Consider the following 24,416-nt stretch of genomic DNA (forward strand, 5'->3'; position numbering starts at 1 on the left):
AGTGGATTATCTGGTCGGTTGTGCTGCTCTTTTTAGTTTTCGGTTAATATTATTATTACTACACCTACTACATATTGAGATAGGATCTTGGAGACGTAAATTCCCCTTTAAAGTCCCATAAAAGGACTAAGTAAAGGGGTAGCCCCAGTGTGCCTAAACCACATTTAGCGCCCACATGTTTGGCATTTCTCTAGAGATGAGAGTCAAACTAATTTATATAGTCCATGTCTACAGAAGCACGATATGAACACAATTTATGGGCACTACAATGTACAGAGTGCAATTTTTGTTCAGCAACATCCACTACTTCTTGTTTCTGAAACACACACATGGAGTCAAAATCATCAATACACCTGTGGATAATTTCCGAGATGAGTGTAATTTCCAAAATGTGGTGACTTGAGGGGAGATTCCGCTCTTCTGGAACTTGAGGGCTCTGTTTATGGAGTATGTAATCATTTTTTCTTCATTGCCCAATGGTATAAAATTATGTGACACACCATAGGTGTCATAATTATCACTGCACCCATAGATTAATTCATTGAAAAGTGTAGTTTGTAAAATGGGGTCACGTATGAGGAGTTCTGCTGTTCTGGCACCTCAGGGGTTTTTCCAGTGGATGATGGCACTTGCAAACCAGAACAGCAAAATCTGCACTACAATATGGCGTTCCTTCCCTTCTGAGCTTCCCACTGAACCTGAAATGTAGCTCTGATTACATCTTAGTTTTATATCCAATTCCAAAATGTCTGAAGAAACACGTGCTCTATTGATTGGCAACTAGGAAACAGCTCAAACTGAGAGATATTTCAGTCCACAACTCAACAGCTGGACATTATCATGAAGTAAAGATTTAATAATAATCAAAATTCATTACATCAAATCCATAAGAACCTTAAAGCTACTGATGAGAAAGTGGAAATGGTTTCCATTAAGCACAAGGTCTTGAAAAAGATTACATATCTATAATATAACGCTGGGAGCGTCACTCTGTCCGAAGCCTTTATAGACTGCGCAAGCGCCGGCGCAGTCTGGACCCCACAGAGTGACGCTCCCAGGAGATTGCGGTATGCGTAAACACTGAACGCACACCGCGATCTCCAACGGAGAGGCAGGGACCGCCAGGAGGGTAAGTATCGGCTATATTCACCTGTCCCCCGTTCCAGCGCTGCGTGCGGCTCCGTCTCCGTGTCCTGGTCCTCTGCCTGTGACGTTCAGTTCAGAGGGCGCAATGACACGCTTAATGCGCGCTGCCCTCTGACTGACCAGTCACAGCCAGAGGACCCGGAAGATGGCGGCGCGCAGCGGTGGAACGGGGCCAGGTGAATATAGCAAGTGTCGGGGGCCTGAGCTAGCGGCAATACCGGCACCTGACCCCCACAGCGCGCCGGTGTCCCCGCCAGCACTCGGCACCCAGCGACGATAGGTGAGTATGGTTTTTTTTTTTTTTATATATTGCAGCAGCATACAGGGCATATACAATGGAGCATCTTATGGGGGCCATCAACCATAATGGAGCAGTGTACAGGGGCATATACCATGGAGCATCTTATGGGGGCCATAAACCATAATGGAGCAGTGTACGGGGGCATATACCATGGAGCATCTTATGGGGGCCATAAACCTTTATGGAGCAGTGTACGGGGGCATATACCATGGAGCATCTTATGGGGGCCATAAACCTTTATGGAGCAGTGTACGGGGGCATATACCATGGAGCATCTTATGGGGGCCATAAATTATAATGGAGCAGTGTACGGGGGCATATACCATGGAGCATCTTATGGGGGCCATAAACCTTTATGGAGCAGTGTACAGGGGCATATAATATGGAGCATCTTATAGGGGCCATCAACCATAATGGCGCAGTGTACGGGGCATATATTATGGAGTATCTTATGGGGCCATAAACCTTTATGGAGCAGTGTACGAGGGCATATACCATGGAGCATCTTATGGGGGCCATAAACCTTTATGGAGCAGTGTACGGGGGCATATACCATGGAGCATCTTATGGGGACCATAAACCTTTATGGAACAGCGTACGGGGCATACACTATGGAGCATCTTATGGGGCCATCAACCATAATGGAGCAGTGTACGAGGGCATATACTATGGAGCATCTTATGGGGGCCATAAACCTTTATGGAGCAGTGTACGGGGCATATACTATGGAGCATCTTATGGGGGCCATCAACCTTTATGGAGCAGTGTACGGGGCATACACTATGGAGCATCTTATGGGGCCATCAACCATAATGGAGCAGTGTACGGGACATATACGATGGAGCATCTTATGGGGGCCATAAACCTTTATGGAGCAGCGTATGGGGCATATGGATGAGAGCAGCAAATTAAAGAAAGGTGGCACAGGATGGGAGCAGCACATGACAGAACGGGGGCGCAGGATGGGAGCAGCACATGACAGAATAGGGCAGCACATGACAGAACGGGGGTGCAGGATGGCAGCAGCACATGACAGAACAGGGGTGCAGGATGGATGCAGCACATGACAGAAGGGTGCGCAGGATGGGAGCAGCACATGACAGGATGGGGGCGCAGGATGAGAGCAGCAAATGACAGAATGGAGGCGCAGGATGGATGCAGCACATGTCAGAATGGAGGCGCAGGATGGGTGCAGCACATGTCAGAATGGAGGCGCAGGATGGGTGCAGCACATGTCAGAATGGGGGCGCAGGATGGGAGCAGCACATGTCAGAATGGGGGCACAGAATGGGAGCAGCACATGACAGGATTGGGATGCAGGATGGGTGCAGCACATGACAGGATGGGGACGCAGGATGGGTGCAGCACATGACAGGATGGGAACGCAGGATGGAGCAGCACATACCAGGATGGAGACCATATACCAATATAAATGCTCGCCACCCGGGCGTAGAACGGGTTCAATAGCTAGTTACTAATAAATGCGTAAAGCACATTCCAAAATCCATTTTGTTAAAGCATTTTGTTTTTGGTTTCTGCCTTTCGTTCCTCCTGAATGTCACTTCATTCCCTGCACCCACTGTGTTTACCTGCGGCTCTACCAAACTTGACAGCTCCCTGTGCTTTACTATCTAACTTCACAGCCAGAGCTGGCACCGCCCGGCCTCAGTGTCCAGCACCGCACACTACACACTCATGGGCTGTCAGTAATCTGCCCCTGCACTAACCTCTGTCATCACTCCAGTATTGGAAATAACAGAGCAGTGTCCTCCTGTGTTTGTGGAAAGAAGTACAATCACAGCACTCCACATCAATCCACAATGGTGACAGAGCTTCACAACTCCCACATCACATTCACAGTGGGGATCGAGCTATACATGTACCTACATCACATCCACAGTGGTGATAGAGTTTCACATATCTGCACATCACATCCACATTGGTGGTAGAGCCTCACTTGTCCCCACATGACATCCATAGTTGTGCTAGAGCTTCACATGTCTCCCTCATCACATCCACAGTGGGGATAGAGCTTCATCTGTTCCCACATTACCCCTGACATACAAGTACTGCAAGGTGAAGAGTAGAGATGAGCGAATATTTCAATGTTCGGTTCAGATTACGATCGCCGAATTTGTAATATTCGCCTGCTTTCATGCACAGCCATACTCAAGTGGCACAAATATCAGTTTTGTTTACTACTCTTGTCAGAAAAATCCTAGGATAGTAACACTGAGAGGAAGTGGTCTCGGAGGCCTGCTGCTACAGGCAACAAGCATGAAGGAGACCAAACCAGGAGTCTACACATTTACCAAAATTAATGGCAGACACCAACAAAGTGACATCAATTGCAACAGAGTAGAACTAGTATAATGGAGACTGACACCTCTTCCACTACAGCCAACTCAGCAGATGGAGAATGTAACGGGCAAGGTGGTGGAACCACTGTGCCGAATCCCGTGGAGCGGTGTAACTAGGTGGCCTACCAAATACCAACTCGGATAAGTGGCAGCAGGCAAAAACTGAGACCCAAGGAGCAGGGCTGCCACTAGAAATTTCGGGGCCCCATACTGGCAAAATTTTCGGGGCCCCCTTGAAACTCCGCCCAGGCTCCACCCCAGCCCCGCCTCCAGGCTCCACCCCTCGAACTGTCCACAGTCCCACCGCTCTCTCTTGGAAAATCTCCACTTCTCACCTATCACACATTGACAGTTCCCATCACCAGATCACACATATAGCCGGCAGCTTTTGTTTTGGCCAAAATATTTTTTAAGCCGCCACCATAACACGGTAGACACTTTTGGCCGGGCCCTACTCTACTGTAACCTACTAAATATTTGTTAAAATATGCAATACAATTTAGGTATATTTTTATTTATTTTTCAATTTTTAATGACCTATAATACTACATACAAGGAACAAATACCACCGCACTATGACCAGATGACATATTACCACCACAGTGATCGAATAATATAAAATACAAGGAACAAATACCGCTACACCATGACCAGACCGCATATAACCACAAATGACTGAATACTACAATACTGATCAGTAATTAAAAAAAAACCACAATACTATCACCAGCAGTGCCATTATACACAGGAGATCTGTAATTAGTATGCAGTGTCTGTGTACAGGTAATACAGTGATCACCGGTGACATTATACACAGGAGCTCTGTATATAATGTATAGGTAATACAGTGATCACTGGTGACATTGTACACAGGACCTCTGTATATAGTATACAGTGTATAGTGTCAGTGTATAGGTAACACTGACTCACCAGTGACGTCTCTAGGTGAAGTCCTTCATCTTTCATCCAGCACAGACCGCCATCACTTCATCCAGCCAGGACTCGTCTCTGCAGGAAATAAAACAGTTATCTCGAGTTCCGCTTGTAGAACACATTACTTAATTTTCCCAACTTCTACATTACTCCACATGAAGAAGGCAACATAGTATCACTCTACACAGTAACAGGACCTCCCCCCCATTTAAAACAGTATACTCAAAAAATAAAATAAATACATCACTGCAATAATAATATCCCTTAATTAGCCCCTATGGTAATATTCGCCATCCTAGCCCCTGTGTGTCTCATTCCAGGCTCCAGCCATATGTTCTCCCATCCTGCCCTCATGGGTATCCATTCTGCCCCATATGATCTCCCCATCCTGCCCCATCTGTCTCCATCGTATCCATCCTGCCCCATCTGTCTCCATTCTGCCCCATCTGTTTCCAATCCTGCCCCATCTGTGTCCAGCACTCTGCCCAGTCTGTGTGCAATCCTGCCCCATCTGTGTCCAGCACTCTGCCCCATCTGTTTCCAATCCTGCCTCATCTCTGTCCAGCACTCTGCCCCATCTCTGTCCAGCACTCTGCCCCATCTCTGTCCAGCACTCTGCCCCATCTCTGTCCTGCACTCTGCCCCATCTCTGTCCAGAACTCTGCCCCATCTCTGTCCAGCACTCTGCCCCATCTCTGTCCAGCACTCTGCCCCATCTCTGTCCAGCACTCTGCCCCATCTCTGTCCAGCACTCTGCCCCATCTCTGTCCAGCACTCTGCCCCATCTCTGTCCAGCACTCTGCCCAGCACTCTGCCCCATCTCTGCCCAGCACTCTGCCCAGCACTCTGCCCCATCTCTGCCCAGCACTCTGCCCCATCTCTGTCCAGCACTCTGCCCCATCTCTGTCCAGCACTCTGCCCCATCTCTGTCCAGTACTCTGCCCCATCTCTGTCCAGCACTCTGCCCCATCTCTGTCCAGCACTCTGCCCCATCTCTGTCCAGCACTCTGCCCCATCTCTGTCCAGCACTCTGCCCCATCTCTGTCCAGCACTCTGCCCCATCTCTGTCCAGCACTCTGCCCCATCTCTGTCCAGCACTCTGCCCCATCTCTGTCCAGCACTCTGCCCCATCTCTGTCCAGCACTCTGTCCCATCTCTGTCCAACACTCTGCCCCATCTCTGTCCAGCACTCTGCCCAGCACTCTGCCCCATCTCTGCCCAGCACTCTGCCCAGCACTCTGCCCCATCTCTGCCCAGCACTCTGCCCCATCTCTGTCCAGCACTCTGCCCCATCTCTGTCCAGCACTCTGCCCCATCTCTGTCCAGCACTCTGCCCCATCTCTGTCCAGCACTCTGCCCCATCTCTGTCCAGCACTCTGCCCCATCTCTGTCCAGCACTCTGCCCAGCACTCTGCCCCATCTCTGCCCAGCACTCTGCCCCATCTCTGCCCAGCACTCTGCCCCATCTCTGCCCAGCACTCTGCCCCATCTCTGCCCAGCACTCTGCCCCATCTCTGTCCAGCACTCTGCCCCATCTCTGTCCAGCACTCTGCCCCATCTCTGTCCAGCACTCTGCCCCATCTCTGTCCAGCACTCTGCCCCATCTCTGTCCAGCACTCTGCCCCATCTCTGTCCAGCACTCTGCCCCATCTCTGTCCAGCACTCTGCCCCATCTCTGTCCAGCACTCTGCCCCATCTCTGTCCAGCACTCTGCCCCATCTCTGTCCAGCACTCTGCCCCATCTCTGTCCAGCACTCTGCCCCATCTCTGTCCAGCACTCTGCCCCATCTCTGTCCAGCACTCTGCCCCATCTCTGTCCAGCACTCTGCCCCGTCTCTGTCCAGCACTCTGTCCCATCTCTGTCCAACACTCTGCCCCATCTCTGTCCAGCACTCTGCCCAGCACTCTGCCCCATCTCTGCCCAGCACTCTGCCCAGCACTCTGCCCCATCTCTGCCCAGCACTCTGCCCCATCTCTGTCCAGCACTCTGCCCCATCTCTGTCCAGCACTCTGCCCAGCACTCTGCCCCATCTCTGCCCAGCACTCTGCCCCATCTCTGCCCAGCACTCTGCCCCATCTCTGCCCAGCACTCTGCCCCATCTCTGCCCAGCACTCTGCCCCATCTCTGTCCAGCACTCTGCCCCATCTCTGTCCAGCACTCTGCCCCATCTCTGTCCAGCACTCTGCCCCATCTCTGTCCAGCACTCTGCCCCATCTCTGTCCAGCACTCTGCCCCATCTCTGTCCAGCACTCTGCCCCATCTCTGTCCAGCACTCTGCCCCATCTCTGTCCAGCACTCTGCCCCATCTCTGTCCAGCACTCTGCCCCATCTCTGTCCAGCACTCTGCCCCATCTCTGTCCAGCACTCTGCCCCATCTCTGTCCAGCACTCTGCCTTATCTCTGTCCAGCACTCTGCCCCATCTCTGTCCAGCACTCTGCCCCATCTCTGTCCAGCACTCTGTCCCATCTCTGTCCAACACTCTGCCCCATCTCTGTCCAGCACTCTGCCCAGCACTCTGCCCCATCTCTGCCCAGCACTCTGCCCAGCACTCTGCCCCATCTCTGCCCAGCACTCTGCCCCATCTCTGTCCAGCACTCTGCCCCATCTCTGTCCAGCACTCTGCCCCATCTCTGTCCAGCACTCTGCCCCATCTCTGTCCAGCACTCTGCCCCATCTCTGTCCAGCACTCTGCCCCATCTCTGTCCAGCACTCTGCCCAGCACTCTGCCCCATCTCTGCCCAGCACTCTGCCCCATCTCTGCCCAGCACTCTGCCCCATCTCTGCCCAGCACTCTGCCCCATCTCTGCCCAGCACTCTGCCCCATCTCTGTCCAGCACTCTGCCCCATCTCTGTCCAGCACTCTGCCCCATCTCTGTCCAGCACTCTGCCCCATCTCTGTCCAGCACTCTGCCCCATCTCTGTCCAGCACTCTGCCCCATCTCTGTCCAGCACTCTGCCCCATCTCTGTCCAGCACTCTGCCCCATCTCTGTCCAGCACTCTGCCCCATCTCTGTCCAGCACTCTGCCCCATCTCTGTTCAGCACTCTGCCCCATCTCTGTTCAGCACTCTGCCCCATCTCTGTCCAGCACTCTGCCCCCCGGCCCCCACCCTGTGTCCAGCTTTACTGCCCCCCGGCCCCCACCCTGTGTCCAGCTTTACTGCTCCCCGGCCCCCACCCTGCGTCCAGCTGTACTGCCCCCGGGCCCCCACCCTGTGTCCAGCTTTACTGCCCCCCGGCCCCCACCCTGTGTCCAGCTTTACTGCCCCCCGGCCCCCACCCTGTATCCAGCTTTACTGCCCTTGGCCCCCACCCTGTGTCCAGCTTTACTGCCCCCCGGCCCCCACCCTGTGTCCAGCTTTACTGCCCCCGGGCCCCCACCCTGTGTCCAGCTTTACTGCCCCCGGGCCCCCACCCTGTGTCCAGCTTTACTGCCCCCGGGCCCCCACCCTGTGTCCAGCTTTACTGCCCCCGGGCCCCCACCCTGTGTCCAGCTTTACTGCCCCCGGGCCCCCACCCTGTGTCCAGCTTTACTGCCCCCGGGCCCCCACCCTGTATCCAGCTTTACTGCCCTTGGCCCCCACCCTGTGTCCAGCTTTACTGCCCCCCGGCCCCCACCCTGTGTCCAGCTTTACTGCCCCCGGGCCCCCACCCTGTGTCCAGCTTTACTGCCCCCGGGCCCCCACCCTGTGTCCAGCTTTACTGCCCCCGGGCCCCCACCCTGTGTCCAGCTTTACTGCCCTGGGCCCCCTCCCCCCCCCCCGCATCGCCGCTCTCAAAAAAACAAAAAAGTTCTACTTACCTGCCGCGCTCCTCTCTCCACGCAGCTGCACCGTGCACTCGCCGGCGACTGACAATGACGTCAGACGCCGGCGACCTGCACGCTGCGGCTGGCGGCTGTTAACTATTACGTCAATAGCGTACAGCTGTAGCGCCGGCCGCCGCTAAGGGCCCGGTTCAGCCTGCGGCTGCCGATGCGGGCCCCCTCTGCTCACCAGGCCCCATACGCCAGTCACGGCTGTAGTGCCCTGATGGCGGCCCTGCCAAGGAGGGACAAGAAGGTGGCACAAGGTGCTACTCCGGAGCTGACCTACAGAGGGTGGCAGCTGACACCCAAGGGCAGGTAGGCTGCTACGCCCGAAGGAGGGATGAAGAATGCAGGCAGGCACTGTAGGGACACTGGAACTATGGTGTGGATGGGACCGGCTGAGGAACAGAAGAGTACAGACAGGTATGATCAGACATATACAGGGTAGACAAGCAGACAGGCGTACCTGGGGAACCTGACAACTAGCAAGCATGCAAGGCAAACTAACAAACTAGCTCATGCACCTCCATCGAAGGTGTCGCCCTGCTACTGCCTGGGGACACCTTAAATCGCCCCGTCGGTCCCTTTAAGCATTGTGCCCAGGCCTATAACTGAACCATCGGGGACACCGACTTCCTCTTCCCTAATTCTCCCACACCCTGTTTTTCCTTTCTTCATATTTATTTTTATCATTTCTTTTTTCATAATTATATATCTAAATGTTCAAAGTCATGGGTAGTATTGTATTGCTTTTTCCCCTGTTTATTTCCTCTTTATTGGAAAAATCCTTTAATACAAACAATTATTCAGCAAAATATTGCTTCAAAAGGAGTAAGGTGCCAGAAGAGGAAATAGTTGCTTCTATTGTTTTTTTTTCTACTAAATGGGGACATAGCTGTTTTAACAGGATTTATCTGAATCTCTTATTACACATACAGAACCAACAATATACACAGTTCCTTCTAGCTTCCTCCTCCTACTGCTCCATAAGAAGCAGGAATTCATCTTGCATTCCTTCAAACATCACTACATCTAGTGCTCCGGAGTGCTGTCGATCAGCTTCAGTGCGCATGTGCGGGGAGCCAATAGACAATGCACAAGTGTGGCTCCCCTATTACATATTGCACAAGCGCGACTCCCCAATACACACTGCGCATGCGCGGGAACACAAACTTTGCAAGTGCAGGATATACAGTGATGGCGAGAACCACGGGACACAATTCAAATTGGGTGGGTGAGGACAACCCTGACTGAATGCATTGAAGCACACCCCTACGACTAAACACCCCTGTAACTATATAAAGTGCTTCTTGATAAGGATTACAGCGGCGATTTTAATGGAAAAAATGTGAATGCACATTGCATCACTAATAATGCACTGGGGACACTTTAGATGCTACAAATGTTCCCTTTAAGTTTACTAGGAGATAATAGGTCTTCTTTAAGAAGCACTCCCAATAAATGTTTTGTTTTCTAGTCCTTTTAGAGTAGTGCATGCGTTTATATACCCATCTTTTCCACATTATCAGTACTAGTTGTTCCTGCCCTCTTCTGTACCACTTGGCCAAGTTGAGGTCTCCATGATAGCCTCCATGGAATTCTCATAGTAATCTTATAAGAACCACAATTAGTGTATTATAGCATTACACTGAGAAAGCAACTTGTGGTCCAAACAAAGTCTATGTGATCGTCATAGTTTGTGATCAAATGGTGCAGAAGGGGACTGCAATAGTGCCATCAGGAGAAGGCAGTGACTGCTAAGGAAATGAATGCACACATTATACATCATATAGCAAAGCCGCTACAAGATAAAAATGTCCTTGAGAGTGCTTCTAAAAACAAAAAAAATGTTTTACGGCATACGTACGTTGATAAAGCAGTATATTTTATTCTTGTTATTTTTGGCTGGAATTTTCCTTTAGCACAAAAGACTCCTAACAGTTGTAGGTAAAACTGTTCTATTCTAGGAAGCATGCTCTCCCACACATTCTAGCTGGATACTTCAATTGCTATTGTTCTCTCCAGTAAACCCATGTACTGTGCATTCTGCTTTGGCATGCTAAACGGGCAGTAACATTATAAATACTACCACCAATTCTCTTATTGAGCAAAACCTATATACAGTATATGATAAAAAAGCAAGTTTCTCTTTCTTCAAGAAAAATGGCTGATTTTAAAGACAGACAGATAGTGTTTAAAAAAAATACCTAGCAAATTATCAGTATAAAAACTGGTCTTTAAAAGGGGTTTTTGTAGACTTTTACATTGATAACCTATCATTAGGGTAGGTCATCAATATCTGATCAGTGGCGGCGCAGTACCCCAGTCGATCAGTTGTTCCCAGCAGCGGTCGGAAGGGCTCACTTGCAGAGCTGAACAGCACACCTCCATCAATGGTATAATGCTATGAGCGGGTACAGCACATCTGCCCTTTATTGATTCAGATAACTGGTGGGAATGTAGTAGCAGTCACTATATCGTTGACAAAGCTGTGAAGCTCTGCATCTCAACACTACCTGCTGGCGCTGGGAACAGCAGATCGGTGGAGTTTCGAATCCCCATCAGAAATTAATGACCTATCCTAAGGATAGGCCATCAGTGCAGACATGAGCCCACCTCTACTTCTAAGATAAGTTACCCTATATTCACACAGGCTCTTGCAACACTCTCTTTTTCTTCAGCAGTTGTTTCCAAACCCTCTTTTGGCTATAAATCCTCCTTGCCTGGATATACTGTATATATATCAGCATTTCCACTTTATCACTAACGCCGACCAGCACAGTAACTCCATTTAAACACAGATGTGTCCTTTTTTCAAAACCAAATACCAATGTATGTGAACTTAGTTATATTGCTATATTCATAATCCTATATTTGCACACTTGCCCTGATTCACTATATCTTTATGTTACAGCTTATTGCCTGTCAGTGCACACTGTATGCAGGGCCGCCATCAGGGCATTACTGCCCTGACTGGCGTATGGGGCCCGGTGGGCAGAGGGGGCCTGCATCGGGCCCCTTCTCATCTGCTCACCAGGTCCTTAGCGGCGCTGCAGCAACACTATTGATGTGCGAGTGTGGGTCCGCACCTGCACGTCAATAGTTAACAGCCGCCAGCCAATTGGAGGCTGGCAGCTGACATCAGCCGCAGCGTGCACGTTGCCGGCGTGTGACGTCAGTGTCAGTGCGTGCTTCAGCTGAGTGGAGGGAGGGAGCTTCACCTTCGCCGCAGGAGCGCGGTCAGGTAAGAACTTTTTATTATTATTATTGAGAGTGGCGATCCGGGGTGCCCGGGACACAATGCTGGACACACTGGGGGTAGAATGCTGGAGCACTGGGGGCAGAATGCTGGAGCACTGGGGGCAGAATGCTGGACACACTGGGGGCAAAATGCTGGACACACTGGGGGCAGAATGCTGGACACACTGGGGGCAAAATGCTGGACACACTGGGGCAGAATGCTGGACACATTGGGGGCAGAATGCTTGGCACACTGGGGCAGAATGCTGGACACACTGGGGGCAGAATGCTGGACACACTGGGGGCAGAATGCTGGACACACTGGGGGCTGAATGGTGGAGCACTGGAGGCAGAATGCTGGACACACTGGGGCAGAATGCTGGACAAACTGGGGGCTGAATGGTGGAGCACTGGGGGCAGAATGCTGGACACACTGGGGGCAGAATGCTGGACACACTGGGGGCAGAATGCTGGACACACTGGGGGAAGAATGCTGGACACACTGGGGCAGAATTCTGGACACACTGGGGCAGAATGCTGAATACACTGGGGACAGAATGCTGGACACACTGGGGGCAGAATGCTGGACACACTGCGGGCAGAATGCTGGACACACTGGGGGTAGAATGCTGGACACACTGGGGGCAGAATGCTGGACACACTGTGGGAAGAATGCTGGACACATTGGGGGTAGAATGCTGGACACACTGGGGGCAGAATGCTGGACACACTGGGGGCAGAATGCTGGAGCATTGGGGCAGAATGCTGGACACACTGGAGGCAGAATGCTGGAGCACTGGGGGCAGAATACAGGAGACACTGGGGCAGAATGGTGGAGCACTGGGGGCAGAATGTTGGAGCACTGGGGGCAGAATGCTGGACACACTGGGTCAGAATACTGGAGCACTGGGGGCAGAATGCTGGAGACACGGGGCAGAATGCTGGAGACACTGGGGGTAGAATGCTGGACATATTGGGGGCAGAATGCTGGAGACACTGGGGGCAGAATTCTGGACACACTGAGGCAGAATGCTGGAGCACTGGGGGCAGAATGCTGGAGCACTGGGGGACAGGACTGGAGACAGATGGGGCAGGAATAGAGATATAGGACATGATTGGAGACACGGGGCAGAATGAAAGACATGGGGGCATGAATGGATCATGGGGCAGGATGGATTCGATGGAGTCAGATGGGGCAGGATGGGGAAATCATATGGGGCAGAATGGATACTCATGAGGGCAGGATGGGAGAGCATATGGCTGGAGCCAGGAATGAGACACACGGGGCCCAGGATGGGGAATATTATTACCATAGGGGCTAATTAAGGGATATTACTGCAGTCATGAATTTATTTTATTTTTTGAGGATACTGTTTTAAATGGGGGGGTGGTCCTGTTACTGTGTAGAGTGATACTATGTCGCCTTTTTTTCTTCATGTGGTGTAATGTAGAAGTTGGGAAAAATTAAGTAATGTGTTCTGCAAACGGAGCTCGAGATAACTGTTTCATTTCCTGCAGAGACGAGCCCTGGCTGGATGAAGTGACAGCGGTCTGTGATGAATGAAAGATGAAAAACAAAGATGAAGGACTTCACCTAAAGACGTCACTGGTGAGTCAGTATGTTACCTATACACTGACACTATACACTGTATACTATATACAGAGCTCCTGTGTATAATGTCACCAGTGATCACTGTATTACCTAGGCATTATATACAGAGCTCCTGTGTATAATGTCACTGGTGATCACTGTATTAACTGTACACAGACACTGCATACTAAGTACAGATCTCCTGTGTATACTGGCACTTATGGTGATGGTATTGTGTTTTTTTTTTATTACTGATCAGTATTGTAGTATTCAGTCACTATGTGGTGGTAATATGTGGTCTGGATATGGTGTTGTGGTATTTGCGCAGGCGTGTACTACGGAGGACAGAGAATGAACTTCAATCCAATATTGCGGCCAGCATGCAGCCAGTGGGTAAGGAAAGAGTGAATCAAACACCCGAAAACTCCGCCCATATGACTGAAAACTGGTCCCACCAAATTCAGGTGACAGGTTCCCTTTAATGTGTGATAGGTGAGAAGTGGAGTTTTTCCAAGAGAGAGCGGGGGCACTGTGGACAGTTCGAGGGGTAGAGGCGGGGCTGGGGTGGAGCCTGGGCGGAGTCTCAAGGGGGCCCCGAAAATTTTGCCAGTATGGGACCCCAAAATTTCTAGTGGCAGCCCTGACTGTATGCATTCCTACCTTGGCGTCTTTTGGACCCCAGTGCAAAAAATGTTTTTGCCCGCAGTGTGGTAAATACCTACTCTAATTGTCACTGTGTTTTCTCTATAACATTAGTACAATTTCCCAGACCATATAATCTGTACTGTATATAAAATACAAGCTTGTATCTGGTAAACACTACTATATACTATATTTTTATACCATCCTGGCAGCACCCTACCCAATGTTTGCTTTTACTTATTCTCCTGTAGCATGAGCTCTCTTGCTTCATGTGCATGATATGCATACCTTCTCTTACTGTCTTCTATCATCCCCAACAGGATTGTATGTACACCCTCATATTTATCTACCTCAATGATACTATATGTTCAAATTCTAGAAAAGAACCTACAAAAGGGTATGTCTATTTGATTTATTGTTTCAGTTATGCCTCTACTACATTCCATCTCATGGAACTATTTTGCCTTTCCTAGGTAACCCTAGTCCTACATACTTTATGTTCCTTCACCATATGCCTCATACTTACACCCATGTATCTAGGCAAATTTCTTGGACCATCCTGGCTTGTGTTTGATTTTGTATATATGTATATATGTTTACTTTGAAATATTTATTGTAGTTTTCATTTTTTCCAGCGACATTGTGATCCAGACCATTGATTTGCCAAAACTTTAAATTTTTTCCTGTCGCCTCACTTTTCACCAATAAATTATCCACTTGAAGCAAACCTTCTCCTGTACGAGTGCAGTGATTTTATATTTTATTAGAAAATATATTAGAACTGTTTAAAAAGATCATTAGACATAATCACTACATTCATTTTTCATCAAATTGCCTTTCCACAGTAGAAGCCTCTTCAGTCCAGAAAAATCAAAATCATATTTGGTTACATAGATGATCCCTGCCTCTTTAGAAAAGAGAGGAGTTTTATGTGCCTTATTGTAGAACATAATGTGGACTCACTGGGTTGCTCAACACAGTAACAGAGCTTAAGGGTGCGTGCCCACGGTCAGGAATAGTAGCATTTTGGACAGTACAAGCAGAGTGGATGGGATTTATAGAAATCCCATACTCATTGGGTTTCTATTTGACACGGCGTAAACTCACTCGTGGCACGGGTTAACGTGCCGCAGCATGTCAATTTCTGTTGCGGAGATGCTAGGGATCAAGCTCTGATGAAGAACACATTGCCTTATTGATATATCGCAATGCAGTTTTGCATTACTTGTCCTTATTCACTAGTCTTCCCTATACTTTGTACACGCTATATATTGTATCCAGTCACATATTACTTCTGATACTTATGCATTTACACCTACTTGGCACCTATTTTCACATTTATACTTATTGTATATTGCCTGGCCATTTGTACCATTGACCTATATATTTTTTGTATCTAGATGTCTGTATTCTTATCCCAGTCATACTGATAGTGTGACTAGGAATGGATCACATTATCACTATGAGGCACTTTTCTTGTGGGCCCTTGTTATCCCTTGAATTGTTTAAATACCTTCCTATTTATGCTAATATATTTATTTAATATTTTTCTGTCTATTTCCATGTGGTTTCGTTTGTAATATATTTTACTTTTATGTTTAATCATGTTTCATATTTTAACTCATGCAAGCACCTCTTTTGCATGTAGCGCTACTGCATATTACAAGTGATGAGCGAGTTTTCTCATTGCTCGGGTTTGCCCGAGCATGCTCAGGTGGTCTCCGAGTATTTGTGAGTGCTCGGAGATTTAGTTTCTATCTCCTTAGCTGCATGATTTGCAGCTTCTAGATAGCTTGAATGCATGTGGGGGATGCCTGTTTGTTAAGAAATCCCCACATGTAATCAGGCTGTCTAGCAGCCACAAATCATGCAGCTATGGAGACAGAAACTAAATCTCCGAGCACGCCGAAATACTCGGAGACCACCCGAGCATGCTTGGGCAAACCCAAGCAACGAGTATACTTGCTCATCACTACTTATTACCCTCACCAATAAAAGGTATTTTAGCCTTAAATCTATTGGCCTATTCTTTGCTTTTTTAACCATAAACTCGAGTTCTCTCTTTTTGGTCTTCACAATTTCCGAATGGTCTACCATTCTTCTGCATACACCAGATATACAGTATATCACTTACTACTCAGGAGACCCACTATAGATATTTTATATATTCTTTATTCTTTTGTAAAACATATCTCTTTGCTGCGTTCAGTATGTGTATGAGATAAAATAAAGTTTGAACTGCTTGAGAGTTCTTGTGTATAGTTGTAAACTGAGTTGGTATTTTTAACCTTCATAGTTTTGATCCCACAATCGATGAATTTACAACAATGACCACTCTTGTTGGCAGTGTGTTGCGGCCTCCCTTCTGGTTCCTGTAGAGATACGAGAAACCCTTCAGTGGCATTTTAGGGAGCCAGGTCCGAAGTGATGTTTTTGATCTGTGCAGCTAAGGTCCTTTTCTTGTCTGTACAGGGACCAGTGTGAGTGCAGCATCTCCTTGTAAGTAGGTTGTCCCTTTTTCAGTCGGTGCCTGGTGAAGTCAAAGTGGAGAGTGTGTTAGGCCTAGGTTATTTAGGGACTTGTCTCTCAGCATATGGATCTGGTAGGAGTCCACTACTTGCAAATGGTTAGAAGACAACCTAAATGTGGTTTGTCACACAAGGTTCCAAAGGAGAGATTTGCTTTAGTGATTGTTCCTGAAAGAGAAAATCATATTCTTTTTGCATGGAGTGGAGGAAGATTATTATTATTATAATTATTATTTATTGTTATAGCGCCATTTATATCCATGGCGCTTTACATGTGAGGAGGGGTATACATAATAAAAACAAGTACAATAATCTTAAACAATACAAGTCATAACTGGTACAGGAGGAGTGAGGACCCTGCCCGCGAAGGCTCACAATTTACAAGGGATGAGTGAGAATACAGTAGGTAAGGATAGAGCTGGTCATGCAGCGGTTTGGTTGATCGGTGGTTACTGCAGGTTGTAGGCTTGTCGGAAGAGGTAGGTCTTCAGGTTCTTGTTGAAGGTTTCAATGGTAGGCGAGAGTCTGATGTGTTGTGGTAGAGGGTTCCAGAGTAGGGGTGATACGCGAGAGAAATCTTGTATACGATTGTGGGAAGAGGAGATAAGAGGGGAGTAGAGCAGGAGATCTTGTGAGGATCGGAGGTTGCGTGTAGGTAAGTACCGGGAGACGAGGTCACAGATGTATGGAGGAGACAGGTTGTGGATGGCTTTGTACGTCATGGTTAGGGTTTTGTAGTGGAGTCTCTGGGCAATGGGGAGCCAGTGAAGGGATTGACAGAGGGGAGATTCCACCCTAGTGGAAAATTGCTACTATAGCAAAACATAACCTGGGAAAGTATAGCGCCAATACTCTGATTTGCAGGTAGAAAATAGAACATGGCAGAAGGGCTAGGAGAAATTCATATCTGAGGAGACAGGTAGTTGTCACTACAAATATAATGTATTACCCAAACCAAAAAAGTGAATCACAGAGATAGTACCATTAAATATAAACATTTTTATTGATTAATAGTACAAAACAAGAGTAATTATTAAAATACATGTAAAAAGTAATAACAGGGATAGTGACACCTAAGTACCATGTCCGGCATGAATATAATATAAATGTAGGGAGGTAAAAACCTCTGGCAAAGTAAACCCAATATAGGTAGAGATAGCAGGGCAAAGTTAACACACTTATACAGTAGAACTAAATGGCGGCTCACATAAATATGCAAGTGCAAAAACAAAGTGAATAAATAGACAAAGTATGCCAATTCAATCAATATAATAGAGTATGTGAAGCCATCGGTGTTACAACCACGTTGCATGCGAGCAACTTTACCACAAGCAAAAAATCTCTGAATCCACAATAAACATACCAGAGGGTACAATAGAATAATAGAGGTAATACCAACTTATGTGCCAAACACGGGATAGGCCCCGACGCGCGTTTCGCTGTCAATGCTTCCTCTTTAGCGTTACTATACAGGTCCTTCTCAAAAAATTAGCATATAGTGTTAAATTTCATTATTTACCATAATGTAATGATTACAATTAAACTTTCATATATTATAGATTCATTATCCACCAACTGAAATTTGTCAGGTCTTTTATTGTTTAAATACTGATGATTTTGGCATACAACTCCTGATAACCCAAAAAACCTGTCTCAATAAATTAGCATATCAAGAAAAGGTTCTCTAAACGACCTATTACCCTAATCTTCTGAATCAACTAATTAACTCTAAACACATGCAAAAGATACCTGAGGCTTTTATAAACTCCCTGCCTGGTTCATTACTCAAAACCCCCATCATGGGTAAGACTAGCGACCTGACAGATGTCAAGAAGGCCATCATTGACACCCTCAAGCAAGAGGGTAAGACCCAGAAAGAAATTTCTCAACAAATAGGCTGTTCCCAGAGTGCTGTATCAAGGCACCTCAATGGTAAGTCTGTTGGAAGGAAACAATGTGGCAGAAAACGCTGTACAACGAGAAGAGGAGACCGGACCCTGAGGAAGATTGTGGAGAAGGACCGATTCCAGACCTTGGGGAACCTGAGGAAGTAGTGGACTGAGTCTGATGTGGAAACATCCATAGCCACCGTGCACAGGCGTGTGCAGGAAATGGGCTACAGGTGCCGCATTCCCCAGGTAAAGCCACTTTTGAACCATAAACAGCGGCAGAGGCGCCTGACCTGGGCTACAGAGAAGCAGCACTGGACTGTTGCTAAGTGGTCCCAAGTACTTTTTTCTGATGAAAGCAAATTTTGCATGTCATTCGGAAATCAAGGTGCCAGAGTCTGGAGGAAGACTTGGGAGAAGGAAATGCCAAAATGTCTGAAGTCCAGTGTCAAGTACCCACAGTCAGTGATGGTGTGGGGTGCCATGTCAGCTGCTGGTGTTGGTCCACTGTGTTTCATCAAGGGCAGGGTCAATGCAGCTAGCTATCAGGAGATTTTGGAGCACTTCATGCTTCCATCGGCTGAAATGCTTTATGGAGATGAAGATTTCATTTTTCAGCACGACCTGGCACCTGCTCACAGTGCCAAAACCACTGGTAAATGGTTTACTGACCATGGTATTACTGTGCTCAATTGGCCTGCCAACTCTCCTGACCTGAACCCCATAGAGAATCTGTGGGATATTGTGAAGAGAAAGTTGAGAGACGCAAGACCCAACACTCTGGATGAGCTTAAGGCCGCTATTGAAGCATCCTGGGCCTCCATAACATCTCAGCAGTGTCACAGGCTGATTGCCTCCATGCCACGCCGCATTGAAGCAGTCATTTCTGCCAAAGGATTCCCGACCAAGTATTGAGTGCATAACTGAACATTATTATTTGATGTTTTTTTTGTTTGTTATTAAAAAACACTTTTATTTGATTGGATGGGTGAAATATGCTAATTTATTGAGACAGGTTTTTTGGGTTATCAGGAGTTGTATGCCAAAATCATCAGTATTAAAACAATAAAAGACCTGACAAATTTCAGTTGGTGGATAATGAATCTATAATATATGAAAGTTTAATTGTAATCATTACATTATGGTAAATAATGAAATTTAACACTATATGCTAATTTTTTGAGAAGGACCTGTATTGTGTTAGGGATATGTATATTGTATCCTTCCATCTAATATGGAATCCTTAATAAGTTACATAATACTATCCACTGCCTGTTGTGCCCCTTGCACAGTTTTTATATGTTGCACATCCATGTCCTTTCCTCCACCTGATTTGCATGATGCCCTATGGGGCAAGGGTGATCTGCATGATGCCCTATGGGGCAAGAGTGAGCTGCATGATGCCCTATGGGGGGAGTGAGCTGCCTGATACCCTATGGGGGGAGTGAGCTGCATGATGCCCTATGGGGAATTAGCTGCATGATGCCCTATGGGGGAGTGAGCTGCATGATGCTGTGGCACCCCTAGGGGTATTTGCCACAAAAATAGTTACTGACAGTAAATACAAATACTAAAATAGCAAGACTGCACTACCACCTCCGGCCAGAAGGGGGAGCTCCAGAGACTCCCCTTGATCCATTCTGGTCTGAGAGAAGAAATGGCAGTTGGGCCAAGGAGCTGATAGTGAGAGGTCATACAGTTGAATCTCTAACAGCCCTGTGACTGTTACCAGGCCTAAATCACCGGCCTGAGGAGAAGAGGGATAGAGAAAAAGGACATTGTGAGAACCGGGTAGCATTAATCACTACCCAGAACAGGCGCAAAGACGGATACCGGATCCGTGGCTGTATTCATTATATATAATACAGCAACCGGAAAAACGTGAGGTGATATCAGCTTCACTAGGGTCGGATGCAGCAACAGACACAGAGTTCAGCGGTACTCCCAGAGGGGGTAAACCAATAAAAGGACTCGGGTTGCCCGTCGAACCAGGACCCGGAGGGGACAGATTGGGCCAGCAGCTAGTTCACATACAGCAGCAGGGCCACACAGAAATTGCGCACAATAAGAGGCGAAGACCCCGGCAGGGTCAAAGTAACTCAGAGTTCCCATACAGACTCCGGTGACAGGACTGGTTGTAAATCCTTTTATGTTAAAGTAAACTGGTTAAACGTTTCAGTGCCTCAGTCTTTCATTTGGACAATAGCCATCTATCCAGGATCGAGATCGTCACCGCTGGGAGAACCTGCTGCTGATCAAGTAAGTGCCTGTCCCCTCATGATACCCCTTACACTGTGCATTGCCTGAGGCCACAGCACCGGGTCAAGCCACCCGTGACATCCCCCTCAAGAGACAGACTCCATTGGTCCGGTGCTGGGTATCCCGGTCTCCTGGGCGTCACAATTGGCGTCACGAACAGGATCTAGCCAGCCCGTATACCGGGTATTGTGTGCCGTGATTGGAGCCCAAAACTGTGAAAACTGGGATGAAAAATCTTGAAAATTGACTTTATTAAAGAAAAATCCATTCCCCATTGAAAACTATTGAAAGTGACTTTTCCCCATTGGTTATAATGGAGTAAAGATGGCCGCCATCCCCTGAGGTAATCACTTCATAACCGTTAGGCACGAGACTGTTAATTGAGCTACGCCATCACCTGAGCCCCAGTCTAACTGAAAAACTTCAGAATCCGCCATTACAGAGCGCGGTGGGTGGGAGCAGCAGGGGGCGTGTCATTGTGGGCGGCACCAAGCTGAGCGCTCTGACATCAGAGCAAGGGGAAAATCGATCCTGCTGCACAGCGGAACGAATCTACACTATCCCGACGGAAGCGGAGGACCGGAAGGGTCCGGATTAACTAAGGGGGCACAGTATGTCGCAGCACGGAGACGCCGCAGCACTCGGCAACCCTAATGCAGCTGAAAGACAGAGTGTCAATAGAGAGTCCGGCAGCGCAGCGGTGCAAGGAGTGGCGCCCATCATGCCGGTGCTGATGCCATATACCCCGGGTGGCCCATGGCTTCCAATGTATGAAGGTGAGCCTAATACCCTTGACGATTTCAGAGAAAAGATGCTGGCCCATTTTGACATGTTCCCTGTGGGTGAAGTTCAGCGTGTTAGTCTCCTGATGATGCAGTTAAGTGGCCATGCTAAGCGAGAAGTCACAGCATGGGCAGCTGATCTAAAAGGCACTGTTGAACGCATATTTGCTGGATTAAAAGCTACATTTGAAACCACGGCCAGCAGCAAAGCTAAAATACGATTCTTTAGTTGCAAACAAAAAGCTAATGAGGGCGTGAGAGACTTTGCCTTAAACCTGCAGGAAGCCCTTAAATCACTTACACTGGCTGAACCCATTTTTAACACCGGAGCGGATAAACTGCTAAGAGATCAATTTATTGAGGGACTCTACACCCCTTCTCACCGGGGGCATGTGAGCATGCTTGTTTTTAAGAACCCTGAATTGACATTTGCCCAATTAAAGGAGAGCGCTATACGTCTCCAGCTGGCAGAGGCACCTCGGGATCAGGATCCTGCGCAACCCATGGCAGAGGCACCTCAACAACAGGGAGTGCCAGTGACATCAGCTATGTCTGGGGCCATTGCTAAGCCCCTGGGGCCCAGTACTAATGAGGCTCTTCAACAAAAGCTTGACTCTTTAGCTGATGTTGTTGCTTCAATGGCTAAAACTATGCAGGAGATGAGAGGACACAAGATGGAGTTGGCAAACTGTAGAGAGGATGTTCCATGGATGAGACCCCGGAGATACCCGACATGGAGAGGACGACCCCGCGACCGCTACCAACCGGATGGACAGCCCATTTGCCGCCGTTGCCAGCAGCCGGGCCACTTTGCACGAGATTGTGATTTAAACGGGAATCCCCTGGGAATGCGGGCCGCTTCGCAGGAATGAACTTTCAAGGCCCAACACCCTGGCACGACAGGTACATCGGAGGACGACCCATTATCCCTATCGTGCTGGACGGAATTCCCCTCAACGCTTTGCTGGACACAGGTTCCCAGATTTCATCTATACCGTATATCCTTTATAAGAGGTACTGGGCTGATGCAGATATTGATAAAGGGCCCTCTGATGTTGAACTAGATATATGGGCCAGTAATGGTAAGTTGGTACCGAAACTAGGATTCAGGGAGATGACCATAAAGATTGGTAAAGTAGAATTGAAGAAACAGGGTATAATTGTTGTTGATGTTGACCGGCGGAACTGTGAACCAACTGTATTGATAGGAATGAATGTGTTAGAGAACTGCTTTTCCGAAGTCATTTCTGTCTTACAGCAAATTGCTGAAACTGCCCAATCCTGCCAGCAGAGAGTTCTCCGGAGGGAAATAAAAGTATTGATGTTAAGGCAACAGGTAGAAGTTGCAGGTGGAGAAATCGGCAGTGTGAGGGTAAGTGATCCAACGTCTATTGTAATCCCACCAAAAACAGAAATGCTGGTATGGTGTAGAGCAGCCATTGGTACTAAGGGACGAGATTATCAAGCCTTAATAGAACCAGTGTACACCGACAGCAGGCCCACTATACTCACAGCACGAGGGATAGTCGAGGTACACCGGGGACGAGTGCCGGTACGACTTTTGAACTGTGGAGAGGAAGAGGTCACTTTGCCAAGGTATGCTACAATGGCAAAGCTATATACTGTTGACAACAATGCCATCACAACCATTGAGCCCTTAGAACCAACCTGTCAGGTGGAAGGCAATGGCTCAGATGGAGAAATGGAGGATTGGTGCCAACAGCTACACGTGGGCATAAATTCAACACCTACCCATCAAAAACAAGGGGTGTATAGGCTAGTGACGGAATATGAACAAGTCTTCAGTAAACACCCATTGGACTTCGGACGGATAGAAGGGGTAGAACACACAATCCCTACAGGTGACCATCCCCCAATAAAAGAAAGATATAGACCCATACCGCCCGCTCACTATCAATGTGCAAAAGATATGCTGAGGGAAATGAAACAGGCCGGGGTAATAAGAGACAGCTGTAGCCCCTGGGCGGCCCCTCTAGTGATTGTCAAAAAAAAGGACGGAACCATGAGAATGTGCGTAGACTACCTGAAGATTATTAACATCACCCATAAAGACGCCTACCCCTTGCCTAGGATAGAAGAGTCCTTAACTGCTTTGAAATCTGCTAATTATTTTTCCACCTTAGACTTAACAAGCGGGTATTGGCAAGTCCCTGTGGCTGAGAGAGATAAGGAAAAGACGGCATTCACCACACCAATGGGTCTATGTGAATTTAATCGCATGCCGTTCGGACTCTGCAACGCATCCGGTACCTTCCAGCGGCTGATGGAATGCTGCCTCGGACACAAGAACTTCGAGACCGTCCTCCTGTACCTAGATGATGTGATCGTCTACTCAAAGACTTACGAACAACACTTAATAGACCTGGCAGAAGTGTTCGAAGCCTTATCCAGGTATGGCATGAAAGTCAAGCCATCCAAATGTCACCTTCTCAAGCCAAAGGTACAGTACCTGGGACACATCGTGAGTTCGGAGGGAGTAGCACCAGATCCCGAGAAAATAAGCGCCATAAGGGATTGGCCAAGACCTACCAGCGCAAAAGAAGTGAGACAATTCCTGGGATTGGTGGGTTACTAACGCAGATTTATAAAAGGATTTACCAAGTTGGCAGCACCCTTGCAAGACACCTTGGTAGGGCAGACGAAGAAACCTTCAAACCGAAACCCTCCTTTTCAGTGGAACGACGAAAGGGAAGACTCCTTTGAACAACTAAAGAAGGCACTAACCGGAGAAGAGGTTCTGGCATACCCAGATTACCATAAACCTTTCATCCTCTACACCGATGCCAGTAATGTGGGACTAGGAGCGGTGCTGTCACAAAAGCAAGAAGGTCAGGAGAAAGTCATCGCCTTTGCAAGTAGAAAGCTCCGGCCTACTGAAAGAAATTCAGAAAATTACAGCTCCTTCAAATTGGAAC

This window comes from Ranitomeya imitator, chromosome 4 (genome assembly GCF_032444005.1).
Source record: "Ranitomeya imitator isolate aRanImi1 chromosome 4, aRanImi1.pri, whole genome shotgun sequence".
Lineage (NCBI taxonomy): Eukaryota > Metazoa > Chordata > Amphibia > Anura > Dendrobatidae > Ranitomeya > Ranitomeya imitator.